Here is a 9786-nt window from a genome sequence, read left to right as displayed (position 1 = left end):
TCTACTGTGACACATGTTTTGATGCATTCCGTATCATTTTCAAACACCGTATGTTAAGCTAATTCTTATCATTTACATAAATAAAACATCACATAAAATAACCATAAAATTCCCTAATAATTTAAAACCAGCATATTACACAAAAAATAATTTAACTAATTTTTTTAAAACGCAAAGTAATCCTGAAAATATATTAGACAATAGTGGCATATATAAATTAAACTGCGACTGTGGAAGTTCGTATATTGGTATGACTTCCAGAAAATTCAAAACAAGAATCAGGGAACATGAATTATGTTTGAGAAATAATAAATTTTCGGAATTCGCTAACCATTCAATAGATAATGTTCGCAAATTAAACCACAATAACGTAGAAATCCTAAAAGTACGAAGTCAATACGAAAAGTCATAAACTACAACATTTTGAAACAATAGAAATTTATAATAATATAAATAACAATAAACCCATGATTAACAATATGACAATGACTAAAGCCTCCCCCCTTTTGTCTATGTTCCCAGTGACAAGAAATAAAAATAAAATGATTAAATAAAAATAAGAAACAGCTTCTACCCCCCCTTCAACCTTCAACGTCCCAAGGACCCAACTCTAAAATTTAGAATTAGCTTCACATACGGTGTTTGAAAATTATGCGAAATGCATCGAAACGCGTGTCACAGTAGATTTTAAGAAATAGTGGTGTTAACTAAGTAAAACATGAATTAAAAATGGACAGATTTTACCACAAAGTGACTGCCGAATCAATTAATGACAAAAATTATTTTTACGAGTATTAAACAATAAAATACAATTTACTACACTCTAAAAATTGGTGTTTGATTTTAACATAAAATATGAATTTAAATGGAGTTCTATAAATTAAATGCCAAATCTATAAATAATTATTTATTTTTTTCAACACGCTTATGGGCTTCATCGTTTGAATGCTTAATCTGTTACTGTAATTATGCCGAAATTATACAAAAACTGATTTTGGGACGAAAAACTATTCATGGCACAGTCAGTTACAATACAATATTGTGATAGTCATAAATTTTCCTTCTTTTTAGTGGCCACAGACCAGAGCACTGACAGTGCCATTCGCCATAAATGATCATTTAAGTAAACTAGACTGAATGTACATAATAGAATCAGAACCGAATCGTAAATTAAAATAAAATAATTTATTTTTTTACAATGTTATTAGTGTATCAATTTTTATTGCACAAAAGCTTTATTTGCTCTTGATATAAATAACAGCAACGTGGAGCGAATCTAGCATCTGTGAACAAAATATTTAGACACGGTCAAAGTGTTGAGAATTTAAAGTGATTTTAGAGTGTGTTCGAATTTTAAAAAAATATCTTAAAAAATGTGCAATTAAATTGTAACTGATATTTGCAAGCATCTGCTAGCATGTTAAATCATTACTGTCATGTTTTTTTCAACTTTATATCATGAATATTTCTGCCAACAAAAAAACTTATTTTACCATACATATAGCCGATAAAGTTTTGCTCGAAAATTCAGATTGATCTTTCTTTTCAACTGTGACAACTTTCTGAAAAATAAGTAATATGGGTGTTAATCATGGGTGGAATGGTGAATGTTACACAGAGTGTAAAGTGTTCACTTAAACTATCCAATGAGACATTACAGACCCCGACTTAAATACACTTATTCAGCAGGACCTTTCTTAATTTTGTCGATTATGCTTATCTCAGCCTTGCATTATTACCTTATTTTACCATTCGAACATCTATCAAACATCGTTTTGCCGTATATTCATCTGAGGGATCGCATTCAGTCTGCTTTCATCCTTATTTCGCCAACTCCATGCTTCGCTTTCATACAATGGTTGGAAGTTGTGTACTGCCTGTTTAGCTTTCGCTGATAGATTTTTATTTGCTTAAACTGTAATAACACATCATGAGAATGATCCATTGCTCGGCAGAGCTCTTTCTTTCGGATACCTTTTCCAGACAGAATAAATAATTTTGAACGATTTTTTTTCCATTCGGCCCTGTTGGCGCGGCGACCTTAGCATGTTGTGTAGCAGCGCGTACTACGCGTGTGACCGCAACCAGTAAGTGTTCAGCATGTCTGTATTGCAGTCGCTGCAAGAACACTTTCTCACTACCCAATAAGGTTAAGGTTAAAATTTAGTTCACGCTCCGGCCATCAACTGCGCTACACGTCTAAAGGCCAGGGCTCCGCGATGGCTGCTATTGAAATTACTATGTCTTTTACACATGATAATGCCTTCGCAAAAAAACGTATTTAGTCCGCCTCCGTAGTATCTCGGCTACTGTTCTGGAGGTCCCGGGTTCGATTCCCAGGCGGGGGTCAAACAAATATAAGGATTTTTTCACTCTCATATTTCTTTAATATTACCCTGGACTAGTATTACCTGAAGCGCAGGGCTAATCACCTTTCCTTCATGTGTTAACTATAATGATAACACTTCGTTTATATGATGCAGTGCCTTATGCACCGTTGGGTGTGGATATGAGTTTGAAGAATATATATTTAAATACATATATATATATATATATATATATATATATATATATATATATATATATATATATATATATATATATATATATATATATATATATATATATATATATATATATATATATATATATATATATATATATATATATATATATATATATATATATATATATATATATATATATATATATATATATATATATATATATATATATATATATATATATATATATATATATATATATATATATATATATATATATATATATATATATACAGCTACGGACAAAAAAAAACCATCACACTTATATATATATATATATATATATATATATATATATATATATATATATATATATATATATATATATATATATATATATATATATACATATATATACATATATATATATATATATATATATATATATATATATATATATATATATATATATATATATATATATATATATATATATATATATATATATATATATATATATATATATATATATATATATATATATATATATATATATATATATATATATATATATATATATATATATATATATATATATATATATATATATATATATATATATATATATATATATATATATATATATATATATATATATATATATATATATATATATATATATATATATATATATATATATATATATATATATATATATATATATATATATATATATATATACAGCTACGGACAAAAAAAAACCATCACACTTACCTGTTACCGCAACCCTTGACTTCGCTGAACCGCTCTTGTAAGATATTATTAATATTTTTCAAAACACATTCTTTAAAAAAATTAAATTCCTGTGTATGGACATTTATGTAAGTATTCTGTGATTCATTAAAAAAAATGTGCGCAGCCGGTCACTTACTGAATCGTATGTTTAGGAATAATTTATTTAAGACTTAAGATGACTTAACTGCGCTCGTCATCTTGGCTGTACGAGTACTATCAGATTCGTGAAATTTTTCGAGTATTGATTTTTTATATTTTGAAGTTAAGAAAAAACAGAGTGATAATATCTTAGTCTTTTTATTTAAATTTTACTTTGTATTTTACCGCATTTGAAAATGATGCGACATGCATCAAAATGTGTTTTCCATATAAAATTAAAATATATATTTTTATGCTCTTAAAACACCGTATTTAAATATAAAGTAGTCTGTAATGCATTCTGGTTATCACCTTTTTTATATTTATGTGTCTTTATTTCTTATTGATTTTTTTGGCTAATAATAATATTTAAAATTTAAATTAAAAACTATAATAACCTAAAATATCTTTGTTAATACTTTATTGTTCATGGTGTGGTTAAATTAAACGTTTTAATCATTGAGGGCTGGCGATTTATTGTACGTCATCTATTTACAATTATTATTTGGTGTACATAATTTATTTTAATATTTTTGTTTCATTGTATTTAAGTTCTTATCCAAATATAAAAATATTCATTTTTTTATCACGTGTGGAAAGTTATAAACACACGTTGAATAACTATTGACTGTTTCTTATGACACCTTTTATCGCAGATTATTTTAAAAATTCTAGATCATGCTGAAAACCCTTGTTAGTTTCTATATTCTCTTTAATAATTAGCAATACATACTTGAAAGAAGTAAAATAATCAAATTTTGACTCATGATCGAAACGTCAGTGTCTACCAACTCAACCATATCGTACATTTAATTCCAATTATGAACTCAAGGTGTATAATAACATTTATCATGACTTTGTATCATGCTCTTTCTCATAACATGATTCATAATTCGACCAATGAATATTTCTTTAATAATTCTCTCCCTTAAGTATTATTTGTTCCCTCTAACACTACAGTACTAAATACATCTGTCTCACTTGCGGCTGAAAAGAAGGTTGCAGTTATATTACGATTGCGCAGTTCTGTGATTCGCCTTGAATCAAGAATAAAAACGTTAGCCTATTTTCCTATCGTAAAATTAATTATTTCATTTGAAAAATCATTAAAATTTTAATACAATACATACAGATTGTTAATTATTCGTATTTTTATTATTTTTTATTGCAAATATGTAATTATTTTATTGTTCCATAGTATTTTTGTGGTTGTAGGAACTGCTAAAAATTATTGATTTAATTTAAACGAATATATATTCGATATGTTAAAGATGTTTTTTTAAATGTTTACAATGCAGTTGCCTTAGAAAATATTCCTTGCCTGTTATGTACGAGAATTCATAGCATATTTATTCAAAATGTCTGGACATACCCACATTTAATGAGGGACATCTTATGATAACGTCTCATCACATTCACAAGTAGAGATTTGCCTAATTTTAATAATGAAGAGGTTTTTTCGAAATGCTCCATTACCCATTAAAATTTGAGTCAGTGCATATTTCAATTTATAATTTAATTGGAAGAAAATTTGCGACGTTCGTTGTGTGAGTCGAGTTCGTTGTGCGCAGCGTTCCTCATGTGAGGTATAACTATATGTAAACATTTCTATGATTTGAGTAATTGATGAGGTTTTAATTTTATTTTATTTTATTTTTATTTTAATCGGATAATTATCATTTTAATATTTTTAAAGTAGTGAAATATATATTTTATGATCTTTGTGTGATTTTACCATTGGATCACGTATACAAAATCAAATATTTATAATAATAAATATTTGATGAGATGTAGATGACACGTTTTGGTCAAAAATGTTGAAGAAGACTTAAATATTTAACATTTACAATATCATAAGTTACCGAGTGAATCGTTTTATTTTGGGGGATTTTAAATCTCCACCTTGGGTGGTCCAGAGTGGGTTCAGGTAAAAAAATCACAATTTATTAGAAATAAAAGTCTAAAAGTACACTAATAGAACATTACTTTACTAAAACGTTAACTTTGTTTTGAATCGATCCAATAACATGTATTTTCATAATTATTCATACAAAGATAATAAATAATACGTGGTAAAAAAAAAACTTTTGATATTTTCAGCGTAGACTTTCACGTGAAATCAATGCCCAGGACATTACAGAATGTATGGGCGGAGAACATACATATTTATTTGATTGCTTATAAAGTTATATAATAACATGTATTTTCCTAATTATATATACATAGACAACAAGACGTGGTAAAATAAATCGATATTTAATTATTATTGCCAATGATCATTACCTCAAATTGTTAGGTTGAAAATGTTGCATATTATGTATTCAATATGATCCATATATTTGCATTACTTGTGCTGAAGATTGTTGCATTATTTATGCAATACTATGCTCACAATATATATTTCACTACTTTAAAAATATCAAAAGGATTACCATCCAATTGATATAAATATAAATTAAATTAAAACCTCAAACGAACTCGACTCACACAACGAACGTTGCAGCCAATGCACTCGCAGCGAAGCTCAAAGGGAAGCTTCATCTGACAACGAGGAAGATCAATCAAATTAACAGACCTCAATTGCTGCCATCAAGGACCCCCTGGTCAAATGGAGGGGGGGGGGGTTCACCAATAATCTTAGTTCTAAACTATATATATATATATATATATATATATATATATATATATATATATATATATATATATATATATATATATATATATATATAATAAGTAACAAAACTATCGTTGTAGATGTTTTCAAGACTAATTAAACTGAAAATTGTCCTCGAGTAGAATTATGAATGTCATTTTATTCAAATTGAACCTAATGTAATCATTTAATCAGTTCGGATGTTTAAAATAAAGAATTAAAAATTTAATAATTATTTTAAAACAACAACAATAAAAGCTATTTTTCTTCCCCAGATTCAATCATATGAAGGGAATTTCAAAACAGAAACTTCATTTTAGTAAAAATAATTGTCGAAAATCCATTAAAATAAAAGCATTCGACATTCGTGCGGATTTCAGAGGTTTTTTTTAAACATCATTTCCCATCCAATGTATACATTAGTTATATGGCATAAGTTAAAATAAATTTAATTCAAAAGACACTGTCCATTTCAATCAGTACTTTATATTCTAGTATGTTAAAATTCAAAATAAAACTACAGATTTCATCAAAGGGTGTAAAAATTTATTTAGATTTAGAAATATCCTATATAATATTGTTATAAATAACGAGTAAGCAAAAAGTCAAGTAAAAAAACGATAAAAAAATAATAAACAATACAAATATACCAGATACCATCATTTCACCAATAGATTTTTAAAATTCGGACTGTTTTTCAAGTAACATTTTTATTTTTACCCATTTTTCCGGTCAGCCCGGAAGTGCTTTTTTTGCTTTTCCGGAACGGAGACTTCCGCAAGCCCTTGAAAAGTAGATGACGGTCATATTTTTTTAAATTTAAAATTGTAATAAAGATTTGACATTGACTACAGTTTTGCACCAATGCGGTAAAACTCATCAAATCCGGCGGCAAAAAATAGCATTGCGTATAATAATATGAACAAAATACTATAAAAAATAAACATAGATGTACTCTTTATATTATTTATATATATATATATATATATATATATATATTATATATATATATATATATATATATATATATATATATATATATATATATATATATATATATATATATATATATTTATATATATGGAGTTTTTGTAATTGTTTTTATTCTTTACTCATAATTAGCAGAAACGCGTCGATGTGTTTTGTCATATTTGGTTATTACTTTTTTTCCAAATTTCTAAAGTGTGCGTTCTTTTACTATACATACATTCTAATTATTTATTTTTGTAAATTTGACAGTCTGTTATTTTTGTTAACTTCCCAAGGAACTATTCCTGGAAAAGTTGAAATGAAATATATTGGAAGTGAAATAGATTATCAATATGTATGTTTCAGTCATTATCGAAACTATTACTTTTTTCAAATACGATAAAGATCGCTATTTAAAAGTTAAGGGAAAATTAATTTCAAGAAGTAACGTTTGTTTCAGTCATTATTGCAACAGCTAATTTTTCTTTGATACCAAAACGATCGCTATTTGTACTTCATATGCTGTGTTTCAAACTTAGAGTTTCTTTAATTGGGAGACTTATTTTTTGTACCAGCTTCATGGCAAAATTAATTTAGAATATTAAAAAAAAACATTAATTAGTACGACATTTTAAAAGGCTTTTCAGTCCGAATTTGGGCTATTAATTTGTTGTAAGAAACGTGTAATTTAAAAACATTTATTTCATTACATTTTTCATAAATGTACTTGTTTTATTCTTGATAAAAAAAAAAACAAAATTTTCGGTACCTAGAAATATATGCAAAAGAAATCTTACACACATATCATGTAAGTCTGTGCTTCTAAAAAAACTAAGTGAATTCAACCATAGATACCAAAAACTAGCTTGTGAAAGAAGTCGATTGTCAATTGAAGGATAAATACAACTCTTAAATTTTGAGTTGCGTGGTTGTCAATCATAGGTGAATGGTGAATTCACATGTATAACGCGACTACTTAAACCAGCCTAAGATAGGTCGTAAGTTCTGTTAATACCCAGAATTTCACAACTTTCTTCATATCTTCAGATTTCAATATAAAAAATACAACTATTAATTAGGGAAAACACAGATGTGAACAAAGATTTCGAGACATAAAATATTGTGTATATTAGTAAAATTTATATATTAAAACTAACCAACTAACTAACTAACCATCAAGCTGCCCCGTAGGGGTAGGCAGAGAGAATAGAACGCCACACCACTCTGTCTTTGCAAACATTCTTCTCCTCTTCCACGTTCATGCATCTCCTTATACATACATACCCGCCGATTATTACGAGTCCTAACCTAACCACTTTCAAGTATTTGGCATACCTGATCGTGCCATATTTTTCTCGATCTTCCTCTGCTCTTTTCCAATTACATTCGCCTCATAAATTAATATATTATCAGCCACGCATATACAAAATTTCCATTATGTACTATTGTGTACTATTTAAGTAAAAGATTTCGATTTTTTTAAAGCGATACATCACTATTAAATCTTACCGGAAATGTGCCCTCTTCTCTTCCATTTGCGTAACAGCTACATATTTCTTAGCCATATTTATATATAAAAATTTACTTTAAAATCAAATGCGGTTGTGTAAACAAAATAATTCATGATCCTTAATGTACGTTTGACTAACAAATAAATAAACATTTTGAGTGTTATATAATACGTAACGTACTTATATTTTATATAAAACCATATTTGCTTTCATTTTATCCGTTCTCTCGTGAAACCAAACCGCATATATGTATATAACTCATAATCGCAATATCCATGTTTCAAATATTCAAAATGTCTCTAACCTCTTGGGTGCTGGATAAATTTAAAGTGTCATTCCTTGATTTTCTTTTGTTGATACTTTGTGGAAAATTTATAAACGTTATGAAATTAAAACTCAGATATTGTTTTTAACACATTTATTTTTGGTGCTCTTTCTTAACGGCTTTTGACAAGCACCTTGTAATCTTCATGAATAAATACGTATTCATCCACATCGGTACGTATTCATCCCTGAAAATGACTAGTTGCTTGTCGAAACTGGTTGATGAAACAAGCTGACGAAACAACAATACCCACGACAATAGTCCAGCCCTTTCGACTTGACAAAACTCGTGAGTTTTTGGCCAATCACTCGATCACTGTTCTTCCCCACCCCTTATTCACCTTACCTCGCTCCTTCTGATTAATTTCTTGTTCCCCAAATATAAAAGACCTTGGAAAGAATGAAGATGTGAGGCGGTTTCCGAGATTAAGGCAAATGTGATAAGATGAAGGACATCACAAAAAGCTTTCGAGGACTGTTTCCAAAAGTAGAAACACCATTGGGATAAGTGTGTGCGTCGTTTAGGTGAATACTTTGAAGGAGACCCAGTCATGTAAGTTCTAAATAAAGTTTTTTTTTAAATGACGTCAGTATACGTATTGATTAAACAGCCCAAGCACCTATATAAGTATGTAGTTAACATCGTTATAATTCCGGCATTATAGAAAAAAAAAATTTACTCTTATTATAAATAAATTATTATTAATTTATATTTAATTAAGTATCTACAGACTACAGTAATAAGTTACGTATATGATTTATAAGTTTTTGTAAAAAAAAATACTGTGGAGTATGTTATTTTGATCATGATACGAATAAAACTAGTTAACACCAAATATAAATATTAAATTCACCTTTTTTAAACAAATGTGTTTCATTAGTGGACATACCC

Source organism: Brachycentrus maculatus, unplaced genomic scaffold (assembly GCF_059751285.1).
Source record: "Brachycentrus maculatus isolate JH-2025_06_01 unplaced genomic scaffold, ASM5975128v1 h1tg000261l, whole genome shotgun sequence".
Classification (NCBI taxonomy): Eukaryota; Metazoa; Arthropoda; class Insecta; order Trichoptera; family Brachycentridae; genus Brachycentrus; species Brachycentrus maculatus.
This window is presented reverse-complemented; position numbering follows the sequence as displayed.